General features: G+C 41.4%; 1 protein-coding gene across 1 annotated transcript in view; it reads left to right on the forward strand.

Annotated features, from left to right (window-relative positions):
• The first annotated feature begins 7001 nt into the window (after positions 1 to 7001).
• LOC126151965 (dipeptidyl peptidase 1-like) overlaps positions 7002 to 19698 on the forward strand; it is a 63600-nt gene continuing 50903 nt past the window's right edge. Inside the window, exon 1 of the mRNA XM_049915979.1 lies at positions 7002 to 7037. The gene's annotated coding sequence lies outside the window, so the exon portion shown is untranslated. The remainder of the gene's footprint in view (positions 7038 to 19698) is intronic.

A 19698-nucleotide genomic window follows, 5' to 3' on the forward strand; every position in this document is an offset into this window, starting at 1 on the left:
GCCATTCATCACCCCAACTCGAAATTTTGTCTAAGTCATCTTGTATCTTCCTACAGTCACTCAGCTTCGCCACCTAACCGTACACCACAGCACCATCAGCAAATAACTGCAAATTACTACTCTCCCTGTCCAAAAAATCATTTATGTATATACAGAACAACAGCTGTCGTACAATACTTCCTAGGGGCACTCCTGATGATAACCCATGTCTCTGATGAACACTCGCCGTCGACGACAACTTACTGGATTCTATTACTTAAGAAGTCTTTGAGCCACTCATATGTCTGTGAACTTGTTTCATATGCTCGTACCTTCGTTAATAGCCTACAACGGAGCACCATGTCAAATGGTTTCCAGAAATCTGTAAATATGGAATATGCCTGTTGGGGTTCATCCATAGTTCGCATTATATCATGTGAGAAAAAGGCAGGCCGAGTTTCATACTAGCGATGCTTTCTAAAACTATGCTGACTTGTGGGCATAAGCTTCTCAGTCTCAAGAAAGTTTAGTATATTCGAACTGATAATATGTTAGAGGATTCTTCGGCAAACTTTTGGGCCCACTTTTGTGGGCCCATTTTTTTAATACCTTTCTTATGTACTAGTGTCACCTGCGCTTTTTTACAGTCGCACGGGGCTATGGGAGATTCACGATACATGAAGGCTACGTAAGGATCCAAGGCCGTAGAGTACCATTTGTAAAACTGAATGACGATGTCATTCGGATCTGGTGATTTATTTGCTATAAATTTTACAGTTCATTGTGGTGTCACCGCCAGACACCACACTTGCTAGGTGGTAGGCTTTAAATCGCCCGTGGTCCGTTAGTATACGTCTGACCCGCTTGTCGCCACTATCAGTGATTGCAGGCCGAGCGCCGCTACACGGAAGGTCTAGTCTGGAGAGACTCCCTAACACTCGCCCCAGTTGGAGAGCCGACTTTGCTAGGACTACATACGCTCTCATTTGCCGAGACGACAGTTTAGCATAGCCTTCAGCTACGTCATTTGCTACGACCTAACAAGGCGCCATATTCAGTTACTATTCTGAGCAGATAATACTGTGAGTCATGTACCGTCAAGAGCGACGTCCACCATAAATGGATTAAAGTTAAGTATCAAGCTAATTACGTCCGCTTTCTGAATTCTAATTCCTTGTCATGTTCCAGACCGCACGTCAGTATAGTCCTTCCCTCCTCACGCCAGCCTGCGTGAGCTAAAACGCGTGCATTTCGGCCCCCACTAGTAACATGGTGTTAGCTCTTCTGCCATACATTCATCATCATCTAATGCAAGCTGGTTAATGGACTGGCATAGAGACTCTGTATTAGGCAGTGATGTTATAGAGTATCATCATTAGTATACCCCTTGATTTAAATTGAGAATCATGGACGCTAATTACTATGTCGTCCATACGGGAGTCTGGAGTTTGTCAGATTGTCAAATGATGGCTTCTTTGACAACAAATTTGAAATCTAGCTTCTGTTGAAAACATCTTGGTTCTAGAAACGACATTATAGGCAGTTTTCGCTAATGAGTCTAGTTCCCTTTGCATTTTGCACTTTGTAAAGTTAGTATTTCATTTAAGCTTTTGAGGCACAGAGATCACTGTAAAACAATGGTTCATTTTCTTGAAATCGTATATTACGCAGAACATAAATTTAAATAAGTGACTAATTAACTTTTCCCTTTTATACATCAAAAATACAAATACATAACAAATATAAAATGTTTTTCTCTCTTTTTTACTTAAATTACGTATACACGTCCATATTTGTTTCTTTAAGTTTCTTCACAACACTTATACAATAACGTATCAATATAGCACATTACACATCATCATCATTACAATAACAAACGTGAAAGAGAACACACAATCTTACAAATTCTTGTATAAATTTTACTTATGTGGCTGTCAACCGTAATTTCTTACGTGCTGAGGGAGTTTCGCAGTGCCTTGTAGTATCTTTGGTCTTTGTATAGTGGTGGCTTGGGTCACAGAGCTCTTTCCTTAGTGCGTTCAGACGCAATGGAGCCTGCATCACGCTGTTCACTATTTCCTCTGCTTGACCGAAGACAACATGTACTACGAATGCGAGTCATTTCCGACACTTCACATGTGTTCACTATGACCACACTCACATTCACTTTGCCACAACAATCGTCGGCCTTGCCTTTCCACATTTACTGGAAGCAACCTCTAAAAATTTTACAGTATCTGCACAAACAACATAAAAAGGTAATGATAAGTATTACAACTCCTACGTAACACCATAAAGAATAATGACACCAAGATATTTCTGACAACTATGCTGCTCTTGGAAAGTTATTTCCTCTTCTGGTTTTGTTATTTTACGATTCAAATGGCTCTGAGCACTATGGGACTTAACATCTGAGGTCATCAGTCCCATAGAACTTAGAACTACTTAAACCAAACTAAGCTAAGGACATCACACACATCCATGCCCGAGGCAGGATTCGAACCTGCGACCGTAGCAGTCGAGCGGTTCGAGACTGAAGCGTCTAGAACCACTCGGCCATAACGGCCGGCTGTTATTTTATGACCTGCTACTTTAAGGTCATCTAAATGTTGTATTACATGTTCCCACGGCATGTCTAGCTGTAACTTAGAATGTTCCTCTTTTCCTGATTTATAATACAGCAATCAGTCTCTGTGTTTAAAGCTGGCACAATGTCTTCACTCGTCACATTAGTTCTTATTATTTGTTCGGACTGTAAGGACATCTGTGTTCCATACCCTTCACATTTTCCATAAAATGTTATTTTCGCTGTACCTTTGCCCATGCAGCTGTTGGCTTGTTGTTATTACACAAAACTGTCAAGCCTTCCTCTTTTTTGAGCAACGAATAACCATTAGTCGTGACTTAATGGAGTCTAAATACTATACTTTAGTTTCCAAACTTATTGATACAGTCTTTGGGAATTTCCCTTATGGGTTGAAACATCTTCGCTTCACATATTTCGTGATCATGTATTGACGATAAAACGAACTTTTGTTTACAAGTTTCTCGAACGCCGTCTATTTTATTACACAAAAGTTCTTCGTTACCCAGTTTCGCATAGTGTCGCTTGGATTCATCAGATAACAAATAATCTTTTCCTGGCTGTATGTACCTAAATAAACCTTCACATTCTTCAACTTAACAAGGTAGGTTTAACTCTTTGTACAGAGTAAACAGTTAGTTTTCTACTGATGGCACATTGAGTATGTAACTGAGTATATGACCCAGACACAAAAGCATCAATATGAATTATGTGTAATAACTGCTACCTGCACTATTTTGTGAGAGGAACTATGAAGTTCTTGTCTTTAGTATCATTCCAATCAAAAGCAAGAACCTAACTATTTTCACTTGAGGTTCCAGTATTCCTTTCTGAGCATTTTCTACGACAGAAATCAGCATCTCATGGTCCCTTTCTAACTCAGTGTTAATTGATACTAATTGTAATGAGTGTTCATTAACAGTAGTGATCACAGCTAAGTGATGTATCTTTTGATCAGTACTGTTAGCACATTCATTCATGCACCTATGTGGCTTTTCTATGGTTTTCCAACACTCATGTCCTCGTTACATGCAAGACTAGCTGTTGTATCACTGAAACACGTCAAAGTGGCCTTTTCTACTGTCGCTTGCTCTTTGGTCAACTTAAGCAGTTGCCTCTGTTGATTTTTCAGTTAAATCAATATTTGATTTAAAATAGGCGGCATCCTTTTCATCTAATGTCCCAAAGAAAATTTCACTATTTTCACCCACAAAATTTAAGACACTTCATTTCCTACGGGTCTCATGTCCGGTTAACTGCCAATTACTCCTTGCGAATTCTGAATCTTTTTATATGTCATTCTAGGGCTTGAGGTACATTTTTGATCACTTATATCCAAAACTGTTAACTTCCGTTTTCAATATCCTACTGATAAATATGCCAGCCTCCCTGCTTATAGTTTATAGTGCGATGTGGAGGTTTATTCCCAAATTGTCCTGTAACTTGTATTTTAGCTTAATATGTAGATCTGAATAGTAAGTGAAGTCAGATGTTTAATACAAAATGAACTCGGCAAACAATGATACTACTGCCAATGATTCCATTTCTAAATAACCCTATATCTGTGTTTCTCTTTCTATGGTTAGGGAGTACTGTAATTTTAGCAGCCTTGGGTATTCAGCTGAATGGCAAATTGGATGATGTATTTAGGGAAAGCCACTAGCAATAAAGATATTTTGTGCCGAAAGCCGGAGCTAGCCATACAAGGGACGTTGTAGAGAACAATTTTCCTCAAGGCGACATAGAAAATCCTTGTTATTGGTGATAGCAGAATTCTGTAGGCGGTATGTCTCCAACTTAGAGCAGAACATGGAGGCCGCGCTAAACTTAGAATTGTCAGCGACTACTGCAGCCCTTCTGCCTTCACACAGCTTTTGATTGGTAAGTGTGGGCAGCCTTTGCATCCACTGAGATGAGGCAAATGCAAAGCCGTTAATTTGCATCAGTGTTTCATTAGATCAGTTGTTTCACATAAGTGGTGTGAGAAGAAAGTAATGAGACTGATTTTCTTTGCAAGACGTGGCAACCCTGCAGGCTTGCGTAGGCACAATATCTTTGACCTTGGCCTATAAGCTGCTTCTAGTCCAAGCGGCACAGCGATGCAACTGGTCAGTCGTGAGTTGTACTGTAATATGTTAGCAAGTGTTTGTATCTCTCGTCACGGAAATGGAACCGCATAATATTGCGCAACGGTGTGCCATTTGTTTTTGCGTTAAATTGGGTGAAAACACGACAACTTACGGTAAGCTTCAGAAGGCTTCTGGACAGGAGGTTATGTCAAGAGCTCAAGTTTCTCGTTGGCATAAAATGTTTAGTGAAGGCCGAACGAATGTTGAATAAGAAGACTACATTGGACGACCATCATCCTCACGGACGGATGTCGGCCAGGGTGCGTGAACTCGTACGATCTGATCGGAGATTATCGGTGAAAATGATTGCAGAAGAACTGAACATCAATCGAGAAACGGTTGGTCTAATAATAACTGAAGATCTTGGTATGAGAAAGATTTGTGCAAAAATGGTCCCCAAAAATCTCACACCACAACAGCGAGAAACACGGAAAAATGTGGCAGCCGATTTGTTAGGGCAAACGGAAATCAATCCAGAATTGTTGAGACGTGTTGTCACTGGTGATGACAGTTGGTTTTTTCAGTACGACCAAGAGACAAAACGCCGAAGTTAGCAATGGTGCTCAAAGGGATCACCCGTACCAAAAAAAGCTCGCATGTCAACGTCAAAAGTGAAATGCATGTTTGTGTGCTTCTTTGATCCCAAGGGAATTGTTTATAAAGGGTGGGTGCCTTCTGGACAAACAGCTAACCAGTATTAACAAAAAGAAATTTTAAGAAGACTTCGTAAAAGAGTTCTTCGTGTCCGTGCCAACATTGCTGATAATTTGATTTCGCATCACGATAATGCGTCATCCCATACTGCTTTGTCAGTACAGCAACTTTTAACCTCGAAACAAATTTCAGTACTACCACAGTCATCTTATTCACCAGATATCGCTCCGTGTGACTTTTTTCTATTTCCAAGAGTCAAAACGGCGTCCGAGAGACTCCATTTTCAAACAACACAAGATGTCCAAAAAGCTGTGACGAGGGTCTTGGAGGATATTACAAAAGATGAGTTCCAGAAATGTTACCATCAATGGCAGAAGCGCTGGGAAAAGTGTGTGCAATCAGAAGGGAACCACGTTTCAGGAGACAACACTAAACTTGACTAAAACGGTAAGCACATTTTTTTAACATGAGTCTCATCACATTATTGTCGCGCCTCGTACACACCCACCCGTGCCAAAGCTATTTGTATTTCCTCATCATTCATTAACTGTTAATATTCTTCATTCAGTTGGTGAAAAGTTTTTGATGTCTTCTGGCAATAAACCGGATTGTTCTAGTGCGCATTAGGTTCCTTTGATAGTTGGATGGATTCCATTCTTAATATGCCAGTGTGAGGTGTGATAACCGTACTGTCATGCTTACAAATAATTGGGCCACTCCTAGTAAGTCTCACTTAGTAAGCCGTTATCATTTGCATAGCAGTGTTTCTGCTTAATTCGCATGATCTTATGGGGAGCTTTCTATTATCTGTAGATCACCAAGGATAGAATGTGTAGCATCATAGGGGTGTGTTAAACAGATGAGATGACGGCTCTCTGGAGTCCCTAAAATGAGCTCGTTAGTTAATTCTCAGTTTTCATACAAAACTCAAGCTTGTTAGTGTGCTGCCTGTTAAGCTGTTTGCAACTGAGGTTAATGATAGCGTTAGAGACATAACTAAGTTTATTTTCTTGTCCACCACACAGAGCATGTTGGTGCAGAATCCGCAACTACAGCATTGGCTTTGTGTTTCCAACACCAATTAAAATTTTCATTTTGTTGTACAAAACCGCGACGAGAGAGCCCAGTGCCAATGCAAGTCAGATGGCCTGAGAGAACAGTGAATGAAAGCGGTTGCGGTTTTTAAAATTAAAAGAAAAATGCAGCTGCCCCTGGAATTTTACTAAAATAATTGGTTCTAACTTATAGCTGGACAGAGTTGGAGGGAGCTGCGTATTGACCAGGTATCTATTTTTAAACGTGAAATGATTTGTTACGTCTTGACGAATGTAAATGGCGCCGGAAGAAGGTTATACTGAAGAAAAGAATCGCCTAATCTGTCCATTCGTTATCACTGTAATCGTTGGTGGAAAATACTCTTAACTGTACATTATTTGCGTTGATGACGGTATATATCAGCATGTTATCATTCTCTTCTCGATTTCTGAGCAGTAGCCACCAGGGATAAAAGGAGATAAGACACTCGAGTGGAGAGTAAGTGATGTTTGTTACGTCAGTGTGATTCGTCACACATACTAAGTGCGTAAAAGTTTGAGGCAGCAAGTTAAGTATAAAACAGCTGCTGGCCGGTTACCTATAACACTGCAATTGCTTTCTGATCCAGTTAACAAGAATCAGTGAAGAGAGGCAAAGTAAGTCACACGAGTATTTATTTGTCTGACGTCTGGTAAAATTAAAGAGTACTTTACTTTTAATTGGGTTTCAATTCTGCACTCGATCTTAGGTCGATTCATACAGCCGTACTGTCTAATTTTCTTATAGAGCCCCAACATCACTGTTACTAGTGCTTGTGGCCAATAATTTATTTTTACGTATTACCCCCATTTATCTGTGTATTTGTACTGCACAGAAGATATCTGTTCAACAGTGCAAATGTCGACTATATGTGTTGTATGCCTTGCTTGGTAACAGACTTGTTCCATTCACTCGCGGTTCTCGCCGTAGTCAACAGTAATGCACGTTTTAGTCTTCACTCTCACGCTTATATCAAAGGGAATAAGTCATAATTCCATTATTACTGTTTAACAAGTCAATGTAGGCCAAAATTATCAAAGAAAGACTCCGAAGCTTTGTTGATGGACTTCAGGTTCTGTTTGTATGTAATAATGATTACTGAAACACCTAGGTACTCTGTGTTCACTCCCTAATACTGCAGGCAGGAAATTCTCATCTTGAAAAATACCAAAACGCGTTTCACATGCAGCAAATCAATAAACAGCAGGCTAACAATCGTGACAGTCTGAAAGGTGCCGCATTATAAAATTATAAAGTACAAATACTTGAAGTGTAGCATGGTAAAATTCGCATACTACATGCATTGCATACGGGGTAGTCTTCTCGTCTATTAAAGCGTCAGTATGTCATCTAGCGCCCTCCATTTAGAAATGGTTGCCACGCCGATGTCGGACGACAATCAGGTTGGTTTCTTTCTGCTGTCGGGGGCAACTCCAGGCACGTCTTCTGCTTCAGGCTCATCGGTTGGGGTAGTGTTGTCTTCAGTGATGAGTCCCGCTTCAAACTGACGGCCGGTGGAAACGTGTTTGCAGGCATGCTGGACACCGGTAGGATGAAAAAGTGACTGTCGTCCACCATAGGCCCAACATGCAGAAGTGATGGTCCGGGGCGCCACTTTTTTTCGTTTCAGGACTCCTTTGGCTGTCATCCGCGGCACCTTCACAGCACAGCGTATTCTATGCCCCGTTTTGTTCCCTTCGTGACGAGCCGTCATGGGATGAAATTTCAGCAAGACGGTGCCCTACTGCATCCTGCCTCGGGCATGGATGTGTGTGATGTCCATAGGTTAGTTAGGTTTAAGTAGTTCTACGTCTAGGGGACTGATGACCTCAGATGTTAAGTCCCATAGTGCTCAGAGCCATTTGAACCATTTTTTTGAAGTACCCTCCTGCATGTGGCGAGAGTTTCTACTGCTTGTCTTGCTGCTTGCCAAACCCTACCTTGGCCTGCAAAGTCGCCGCATCTTTGCCTGACTGAGCATGTATGGAAATAGTACCTCAAGACACTGCTTATAGAAGAGAGAAGTTGGTATAAGGAAACGAAAATGGATTTATGGAGTGAAAACATAGAATCGACATCTGTAGGGTGCAAGAAACAAGGTCGGGTGGCTCAGAATCACGTGCCATACAGGACGGTTATAAGATCATACACAGTGGCAGTCAAAAGACAACTACCGGTGCTAGTATGATCGTTGCGGGGTCCATTGCTGAAGTAGGACTATGCGATGACAGAAACGTAATGTTTTCTCTACTCAGAAATACCCAGTAGACTCGAATTTTCTCGTGCTACGCTTCGCATACTGGTAGGCCCACGAAGTAGTAGTAGTTGCGTGATGAAAAATCCAGTAAGTTTCATAGAAAGATACTATAACTATAACTGATGATCTCAACGCTCATTGTGGGCCGGTAGAAGATGGATTTCGACGTAAAATGGTGCATGTGTAATTAATAAAGGTACAGTTCTAAATTTTGCCGAAATTCACGATCTCGTTGTCAAGAAGACAGCGTTGCATCTTTGAAACGTACTACAGAAGCAGCGACATGAGCCAGACTGGCTACCTTCTTTTGAAAAAACGTTATCAGCAGCTAGTTCCAGATCCAGAGGTCATTCGTTATGAATCACTGCCTTTACGATCCCGCCAATTTGTAGACCGAATGTATATCAGAACAACGGATCGAAAGAAAGAAGAACGAAGTAGCCCATCGCGGGTAAAATGGTTGTGGTTCAGAAGAGAGAAAGACGTCATCTCGAACATTACTCCTCCACTAATTCCGAAATTGAAAAAATATGGAGTGTATTATTAGAAGCTATTCAAGCAGTGATCCAAGAATTAATAGGCATATAGAGACCTGGAGATTCTAAAGGAGCTCGTCAGCTGTGGCTATAGACAGGAAGAATAAAGTGAGGGTGACAGAAGAATACTGTCTGTCACAAGCACTTGCATCGAAAACATCCGAAGACTTGAACGCCAACAGTGACGCCATAAGCAGTGCAATGAAAGCAGTTGCAGCAGCCGGGTCAGACCAAAAAAGCGAGATATATGAAACGTTGCATACCTCGATAGGCGGGCGTGGTATCTTTCGCCTAGCAAAGAAGCGACACAGATAAATTCGGTAGCATCAGTCACATGCAGGTAAATTTATCGTTGGGCGAAAGAAGGTAGCAAAGTGTTGGGGGCATTGTTTCGAAGCAATCTCCAATGAAGAGTTTCCATATTCCCCTGCACAACATATGACACACGTTCAAGGACCCACCATGCTGATTTCCTTGTGCAGGAAAAATGAAACTTGAGAAGACCACTGGCTCAGGTTGTCTGCCACCATAACTGTCGAAAGTAAGGCGCTGGCAGGCAACTGAGTTGCTGATAGGTTTCCTGATCACAGAAAACAAGCAGATATCACACCAGCGGATATGGATACAACTTTCCAACATGGGAAAAGAATCTCCTGTTGTTTCCAAATTATAAGTTGTTGTGCTTAATGTCCATTCGGCTGAATGTTCTAAATATCGACATGTACGCCCCCTACCAAGTGTAATGTTCTGAGAGCACATCATAGCTGAATACGCCATGTTGTCAATATTACCACCGATCAGTGGTGTTTTGTGAAAGGCTGTGGGAACTCCGATACAACTCGCTTGGTTACTTAGTTACACTGATGGAGAATCTAAGCATCAACACTTTACTTTATTTTCCTGGAAAAAGCTTGAACTGTGTACCACGTCATCTCATATGGTTTACCATCAGAGAGAGTAATGTTTCTGAAGCCATGATAGAATCATTCTAGCTAGTCTACCAACATTCTGAAATTCGAATTCTGTGTGGTGCTACGATATCAGGTGACTTCTATGTATATATGTTTATCCACCAGGAAATTGTCCTTTCTCCGCACTTCTTTATCATAATAATGGACACAGTCGCCAGAGATATTTAGATATTAGCACCTTTGATAATGCTGTATCTTGATGTTGTTCCAATAACTGTTGAAGATAAGAATGACCTTCAGTGACACGTCCAAGCATGGAAGAATGACCCTGAACAGTTCTGATTTCGCCTCAACGTAAAGAGGTCTGAACGTCGTCAACAGCTGCCAATAATATAACAATAATATACAAGATGTAGAAGTATGAAGCCGGTATTTCCCTATAGATGGTACTATCCCTCAGTGTAAGGCCCGTGAGATCCCGTCTACAGCGCCATCTGCTTCCTGTAGAAGTTGACGACAAGTGTCAACACACAGTAACCGAAGTTCCATACAACGGTATCTGTTTCAAACCCTTAACAAGTCGAGTTTTGTGCCCATGAACTACGATTTGCGGACAGCATTCTTTTTCTGTTATCATGTGAAAAAAAACTGCTGCAGAATCGCATCTAATGCTTGTCGAAGCTTTCGGCGAACATGCTCTTGGGCAAACACAGTGTTTCGAGTGGTTCAAAAAATTCAAAAGTGGTGATTTTGACGTGAGGAACGACGAGCGAGGGAAACCAACGAAAAAGTTCGAAGACGATGAATTGCACGCCTTATTGGTTGAAAATTCTACTCAGACTCTACGGGAACTCGCGGAACAGCTAAATATGACGCAGAAAGTCGCTTCTCTTCTGTTGAAAGCTATGGGAAAGGTACAGAAAGGGGGAAAATGGGTTCCACATGAACTAAATGAAAGCGAGCAAGCAAATCGAAAGACTACTTGCGAAATGCCGCTCGCCAGATACAAAAGAAAGTCGTTTCTCCATCGAATAGTGACAGGTGATGAAATATTGATACATTTTGAGAATCCAGGCAAACCATCGACATCCAGTGCAAGACCAACTCGCTTTGGAAAGAAGGCAACGCTCTGTGTTTGGTGGGATCAGAAGGGTGTCATCTACGAGGTGCATTCAAGTTCTAAGGCCTCCGATTTTTTTTTTCTAATTAACTACTCACCCGAAATCGATGAAACTGGCGTTACTTCTCGACGTAATCGCCCTGCAGACGTACACATTTTTCACAACGCTGACGCCATGATTCCATGGGAGCGGCGAAGACTTCTTTAGGAGTCTGTTTTGACCACTGGAAAATCGCTGAGGCAATAGCAGCACAGCTGATGAATGTGCGCCCACGGAGAGTGTCTTTCATTGCTGGAAAAAGCCAAAAGTCACTAGGAGCCAGGTCAGGTGAGGAGGGAGCATGAGGAATCACTTCAAAGTTGTTATCACGACGAAACTGTTGCGTAACGTTAGCTCGATGAGCGGGTGCGTTGTCTTGGTGAAACAGCACACGCACAGCCCTTCCCGGACTTTTTTTGTTGCAGTGCAGGAAGGAATTTGTTCTTCAAAACATTTTCGTAGGATGCACCAGTTACCGTAGTGCCCTTTGGAACGCAATGGTTAAGGATTACGCCCTCGCTGTCCCAGAACATGGACACCATCATTTTTTCAGCACTGGCGGTTACCCGAAATATTTTTGGTGGCGGTGAATCTGTGTGCTTCCATTGAGCTGACTGACGCTTTGTTTCTGGATTGAAAAATGGCATCCACGTCTCATCCATTGTCACAACCAACGAAAAGAAAGTCCCATTCATGCTGCTGTTGTGCATCAACATTGCTTGGCAACATGCCATACGGGCAGCCATGTGGTCGTCCGTCAGCATTCGTGGCACCCACCTGGATGACACTTTTCGCATTTTCAGGTCGTCATGCAGGACTGTGTGCACAGAACCCACAGAAATGCCAACTCTGGAGGCGATCTGTTCAACAGTCATTCGGCGATCCCCCAAAACAATTCCCTCCACTTTCTCGATCGTGTCGTCAGACCGGCTTGTGCGAGCCCGAGGTTGTTTCGGTTTGTTGTCACACAATGCTCTGCCTTCATTAAACTGTCGCACCCATGAACGCACTTTCGACACATCCATAACTCCATCACCACATGTCTCCTTCAACTGTCGATGAATTTCAATTGGTTTCACACCACGCAAATTCAGAAAACGAATGATTGCACGCTGTTCAAATAAGGAAAACGTCGCCATTTTAAGTATTTAAAACAGTTCTCATTCTCGCCGCTGGCGGTAAAATTCCATCTGCCGTACGGTGCTGCCATCTCTGCGACGTATTGACAATGAACGCGGCCTCATTTTAAAACAATGCGCATGTTTCTATCTCTTTCCAGTCCGGAGAAAAAAAATCGGAGGCCTCGTATTATGAGCTGCTAAAACCTGGTGAAACCGTTAACACTGATTACCACAGAAAATGACCGATTTAAATCGAGCATTACGTGAAAATTGACCAGAATATGGAAAAAAGCAACATAAAGTCATACTGCTCCATGATAGCGCCTCATCACACACACAGCAGAAAGCGTCTGGGAAACAATCGAGGCGTTCAGTTGACAGATACTACGGCTCGCGGCTTATTGTCCAGACTTGGCTCCGTCCGATTATCATCTGTTCGCATCACTGGGACACGCTCTCGCTGAACAAGGCTTCAGTTCACATGAAAATGCACGAAAATGGCTCGCTGACCGGTTCGCTTCAAAAGAAGAACTGTTATTTTGCCGTGGCATTTATAGCCTGCCGGAGAGTTTGGAGAAATGTGTAAATTACAATGGAGATTAGTTTGAATAAAATATTATTTATCAGTTTCAAACAACAGACGTGTAATTATTGCAACCAAATTACGGTTTCATACTTCTACACATGGTAGACACGATCATGACTGAACGTATACATCTATCAAAGACAAATTCCATGAACCTTCACTCGGAAATCGCTGCGACTGCCCACTTGTTACCAAAACCAGAAACAATATTAACGGCGTCGGTTTTAGTGACGGACAGTGAATTACGTGCTTTGTGACGATCGACTCAAGTCGTAAGTTTACCGCTCTGCAACCCGTGGTCCAGAAAGTTAGCCCTCAGCTAAAGAATCGGAGGAACGGCTCTTTTGTAACAGAAACCAAAATATTCTCTGTGAACATTGGCCTGACACTTCATATTCGTGTGACTAATGATGAAATTCGTTGGCTGTACCGTGTGGCACTTTACGCCGAGAAGAATAGGGAGTCCTTTCTATGGTGGTATGGACAAGTAGTTTGACCTAATTAAGAAACAACATCAGAACGTAGGTTTTCGTTGAGAGTCTGTGATAAACAACCGTTTGGGAGACCGAGATAACGTTGTCTACATATCCTCCATGTAGAGTCCAGACAGTCCGTCTCCATCCTGAATAAGCGCAAAATCACAGAAAATGCATACATAGAGTCGAAAAAGGACCGACACCATACAGTGCGGAATAAATGAAGGTTATTATTGTTATTGTTATAATTATTCTCATTGTTACTTTTTATTACTACTGAAATATGACACGTCCCTTGAAGAGTGTATGTCAGAAAATTTATTAATGTTTGCGATACGAAATAGCAAGTAAAATAATGTCAAACTTAAGATGTGGTTCTTGCTCAGCATCGACTTAAATTTTGACGGCAGTGTCCTCCCACACGTTGAACGGAACGTTTTAGCTTTCTATCAAAAGAACGTAACGAAACTTAGAGTTTAACGTCCTGTTACTTATCTGTGCAACCATATCAATTGGTTGAACGATTAAGGGCATTGTAATTTAAAAATTTTCTGTATTATCATTGTAAACTATCAAGGAATTTGCCATTTATTTCAGGTATGCGTTACTTTCATCTTGAGTTCGACTCTAGGAAATATAGATTCACATCATGACAGCAACAATGTAGCTAGTATTTTTACGGTACAAATTCTTTTGCTTACGTATACAGCATCAGTTTTTGTCGTAATAAATATTTCGTCTTGTTGATGCACTTTCCAAATAGAAATAAATGCATGTTCGGTGGTACCAGGAAGTAGCAGTACAATGATTTAAGTAATAAGAGGGAGAAATGTACTGATTTACCATACTCTTCATTCACTATGTTATTTATATTGCTATGTTATTTAGCAGAATCATGTCTGTAATCAAAAAGTTAACACGTATACAGTGTTTCCCTGTTGGCGATACAAACATTCGAAAATGATGAGATATGGAGTGCATGACTTTGTCATCAGATGCCCTGCTCGAGAAAAACTCTTAGTCGAAAGCTATAAACAAAAACGTCATAGCTTCAAAATTACCGTTGGTCTGTTAATTAAGATACATTATTGTAACAATTCTAATCTTCTGCATACTCTGCATTCAATTCTAGACTGAATAAAAAGTTCAAATGGCTCTGAGCACTATGGGACTTAACATCTGTGGTCATCAGTCCCCTAGAACTTAGAACTACTTAAACCTAAGGACATCACACACATCCATGCCCGAGGCAGAATTCGAACCTGCGACCGTAGCAGTCGCGCGGTTCCGGACTGCGCGCCTAGAACCGCTAGACTACCGCGGCCGGCAGACTGAATAAACTTGTTCCAAGTTGAATCCTAAGCTTTTTCTACTGACATGATATCATTGCACAAAACCTGTCACACTGACTTAGAGGTTTCGTGGGATTTGTGCAGTGTCATGTTGTAAAATAACTATCACTGAATGAAACTGGATAATACTTAAGTTTCTTTCGCAGTTACGGTAGACTTCTTCTGAGTCGTAGTAGACGTAGAATAACGCCATTGTAACCTTGGCCGAAACGCCAGTTTCATCCAGTGTCAGTTATTTTACAATAAGATCATACACAGAAAACTGTTGTCAACTGACGCTGGCTACTGAATAACCCGCATTTATGTCTGTCATGTTTACACGGAAAACCACGGTGTTTTACAACGTAGCAGAGTGCAAGAATTCTTGCAGAAGATACTCTTTGTTGCGGCTGGTGTATACTACACAAAACTTTTACGTGGCCCTACTGTGGAAAGATTAAATGTGATATGCTACGACTTATCTCTCAGATTTGTGGAGAAGAAGCAGATGCAGGACTCTTAAGCAATAAAGGATAATGCCGCCTAAAATTTAATTGAAAATATGTTAGTTCTTAACTGTAGCACTGAGAGCGTCAAAGATTTCTTAATGGGTTTTATTACTAATGACAGTAATGTCTGTGGCTTTAGTCGAGAAAAATACATAGCCAAGAAAGTAAGGAAGCACAATGCGAAGATGAAGTATGCATGAATTCAACATGGCGTGAATGTTCATGTCAGCAAGAGTTAAGTTTTGCACTCCTGTGAACAGTAACGCTGTAGCTCCTAATCCTATATCACTTTCCATACAGTGGTGTTCACGACACCCATTTGAAGTGTAGCTGATCGAGGGCTGACTAATGGCTCCTTATTCTCATGTTAATGCTTTATTTGTACCAATTTGGGAATACACACATGATGTTGTACTCCTCGGTTGTTATATTGCTATACCTCTTTCCCTGCTTATTTAACTACTCGAAAGTGTTGGAAAAGCAGTGCACATAAGGTGCCTCCAAAGAGGTCACTTTATTCGATATTATCGGCCATTCTCCGTCCACATTTCCCACTTCATACTTGAAAATCACATTTCTTAACACCGTAACCGAGTACCAAGTCTTTTCACAAGGTCGATTGGTCATGGGTGTTAACTGGTAAACATAGTTTGCTTCTTACATACCGCTACATCAGGACTTATCATTTAGTTATAAATACAGCGCCATGTGTAGCGCAGTAACAGGGGTTTTTCACCCTACTGCCTTCTACATCCACATACATACTTCGCAAACTACTGCATTCTGCGTGGTGGAGATTAAACTAGTCATTCCCTTCCCTGTTTCACTCGCAAATGGAACGAGCGAAAAACGAATTTCTATGTGCTTCCATACGAGCTCTAATGTCTCTTATCTTACCTTTGCGAAGTGTGTCAACTTATTAGTTGGGCTTGCCTGTTCTAGGAAGTTAGTAACTATGCATTAAATAAATTATTTATTACACCCTCTACACAACGATTTGTAGGTTGCAGTTACAGATCTATAGATACTGCTGATCCCACTTAATTACAACACACATACAGTTCATACAGCCATAGTCAAAGAAGTGATTACGTAGGCTTTCCCGGCGAATAAGTCATGAAAGTCTCTTCGAGTTTGCTGCCGGATCCAAAATCAACTTGACTCGATATTTCGGCGATCCAACTGGTCGCCATCTTCAGGAAAATGCTGCTTCTGCTGATGAGTCCCGCTGAGAACTGACGTCAGGTTGCAAATCGACGTCCTATATAGGCCACCGTTCAGTACACGGCGCATGCGCCGCCCATCACGGTTTCTGCCTTCCAAAACAGGGAGGTGGCGCCGCCCTTAGTGGAACACTGCTGGCAACGATATATCGCAATCAAGGCCGCACCGAAGAACGTTCAATTTTGATGCGAGATAATACAGGATTCCACGTTTTGCTAAGAGGAAACCCATTGTCTCTGTTGATTAAATTTTTTGGAACAGTGTGTATAAAGAGGCGATTGAAATTAGGTTGGCTGATTAGTCAAATATCGAGTGAAGTTGATTTTAGGATCCGGCAGCAAACCCGAAGAGACTATCATGTCATAATCAAATAAGTTTCAGATGCATCACATTGGCTTGAATTTCAGTTATGTCGTCAAAGTGTTGACCCTTCATGTGAGTTTCCGCACTTCATCATTTTGGGGTACATTTATAATTCTAATCACATGTGATGCTTTTTCCTCAGAAAATAATTAACTGCATTTTGTATTTCAATCAACTCACGAGAGGGATCCAACATTGTTGTTTTCATTCGAAAGTCAAGATGTCCACGAACTTATTAGATGGGTCGTGTACTTCACAGTGTTACACGACAGTTTATTTCCAAACTCTCCTGTAACCTGCATTATAGTTCAATGTGCAGATCCGAAAAGTAAGTCACGACAGATCTTTAATGTAGTATGAAAATTACAAGCAATAATAACTACAGCCACTGATTGTAAATCTGTTTCTGTACCTCTTTTCCTTTTGGTAGGGTGAGGAACTGTTGTAATTATGGTAGCCTTAAGGCTTTTAGCTGGCTGGAGAAAGGGGAAATTAATTTGGGGGACAGCATGAGTCATAAACGTGTTTAGTGCTGAAATCCAGTTCTGGGCAGCTAAAGCACAAGGCATAGCAGTTTGCTAGCCCAGCCCGACAGGGGCATGGAATGAAGGACAGCCATTGTGCCATAAAGTTTCACTGTGCAAGAACTGAAAGAAATGCTTTTTAGCAAAGATGAAAATCTGAAACACTGGAGATAACACAAGACTACGTAGCATGGGGTCAGCTGATAAGTCCACGTGAGGCTAGCTGGTATGTATATTCAGATTTTACTAAGGAATTCTCTGGTTGGCTCACAGTAATTATCTTAGCTGTGGGAAGAAGTTTCCACTCGCGTGTATGTGGATGTCTTCACGTTGGCCATGGCCTGAAAACTGTTGCATTGTGGGGGAGATCCTCTGCCTTCTTCGACATGCCAAGGCAGGAATATACGTCATGGTTAACCATGACAAAATAAATGTGAGTACGACTTTGTTAAGATTCTTTATTAAATTAGCACTGGTTGGAAATCGCAAGGTCTGTTGCAGCTGGCCAGTGTGATTCCAGTGTTAACAGAACCATCTCAGTTTAGTAGAGCAAAGTAAGAGTACACTTGCTGGAGGGGCATCATAAAGATCAAGTATTCTCAGGATACATAGAAAATGCTTGCTACAAGTGATCACAGAAAACTGCTGGGCACAAGATGTCTCCGAATTACATAGAAACCATGCTGAACATACAATTATCGGCCACCACTGCAGCACTTATCCCTCACGTGTCTTTCAAGTGGTAACTATTGGCCATCTATGCATCCACTCAGACAAGGCAAGCGCAAAGTCAGTTAATTTGCATCAGGGTTTCATTCTGCAGATCGAATTTTCACAGCCAGCTAGTAGCACCCACCGTGAACTTACGCGAAGGTATTGGTGTTATTTCATACATTCCCAGCACCTTTCTGTAACTCATTACCCATTTCTGTAATCATAGGCTATATCTGACAAATAATGTTATCTTGTTGTTTGACATACCCACCCATCGTGCCGAGGCTATTTCTATTCTCTGGTCACTTATTAACTGTCAAAATTCTTGATTCATTTGTTGAAATGTTTTGATGGCTTTTGGCAGTAAACCAAGTTGTTCCGGTAATCATTAACTTCCCTCATTGTTGCATGGATCCCATTATAAATATGTGCGTATGAGGTGCGGTACCCATACTTTCACGCTTAATTGGATTACCACCACTAATTATGATTTAATTCGGCGTCATCCTTTGTGTGAGCTTCTTTTCTCTTAATTTGTATCATCTTATACGAAACTTCTGATCTCAGAAGGCCAGTGCGGTAGAATGTACAGTGTCTCAGAGGTATGCTAAACAGCCCAAGTGACACCTGACAACAGTCACTAAAACAAGCTCGTCAGTTACTTCTGACTGTTCATACAATGCTCAAGTACTGTTAGTGTGCTACCTGTTTAATTGTTTGCATCTCAGGTTAACTATAGTGACTGAGACATAATCAAATTTATTTTCTTGTCCGTCAAATGGAGCATGTTGGAGCAGAATCCACAACTGCAGTGCTGGTTTTGTATAGAATTCCGACTCCAGCTGAACTCTTCTTTCTGTTTTCAAAAACACGACCTGTTTCCCCACCGAAGGCTATTATCTAGTTTGCTACATGTCAGCTATAAAATTAAAAGAAAAATGCAGCTGCTGCTGGAATTTTACTAAAAATTATTAGATATATCAGCTGACCGGATTTGGAGGCAATTGTCTGTCTCCAGATATTTATTTTATACTGTGATATAGTTTGTTACGTCTTGACAAATGTGAATGGCGCCGCAAGAAGGCTATACTGAAAGTAAAGAAATCGTCCCATCTGTCCATTCGGTATCACTATGATCACTATTGATAAAGACTCTTCATTGTACACTGTTTGCTTTGATGCCGGCGTATATCTGCTTCTTATCATACTCATTCGGATTTCTGAGCAGTGGCCATCAAGGATAAATGGAGATCAGACACTTGAGTGGAGACAAAGTGACCTTTTTTTTTACGTCAGTGTGATTCGTCACACGTATTAAGTGCGTAAAACTTTGAGGCAGCGAGTTAAGTAGCCACCAAGGATAAATAGAGATAAGACACTTGAGTCAAGAGTAAGTGATTTTTGTAACGTCAGTGCGATTCGTCACACGTAACAAGTGCGTAAAAGTTCGAGGCAGCGAGTTAAGTATATAACAGTTGCTGACCGGTTATCTCTCACACTAGAGCTGGTTTCTGATCCAGTTAAGAAGAATCAACGAAGAGAGGCCAAGTAAGTTACACGAATCTT

The sequence above is a fragment of the Schistocerca cancellata genome, chromosome 1 (assembly GCF_023864275.1).
Source record: "Schistocerca cancellata isolate TAMUIC-IGC-003103 chromosome 1, iqSchCanc2.1, whole genome shotgun sequence".
Classification (NCBI taxonomy): domain Eukaryota; kingdom Metazoa; phylum Arthropoda; class Insecta; order Orthoptera; family Acrididae; genus Schistocerca; species Schistocerca cancellata.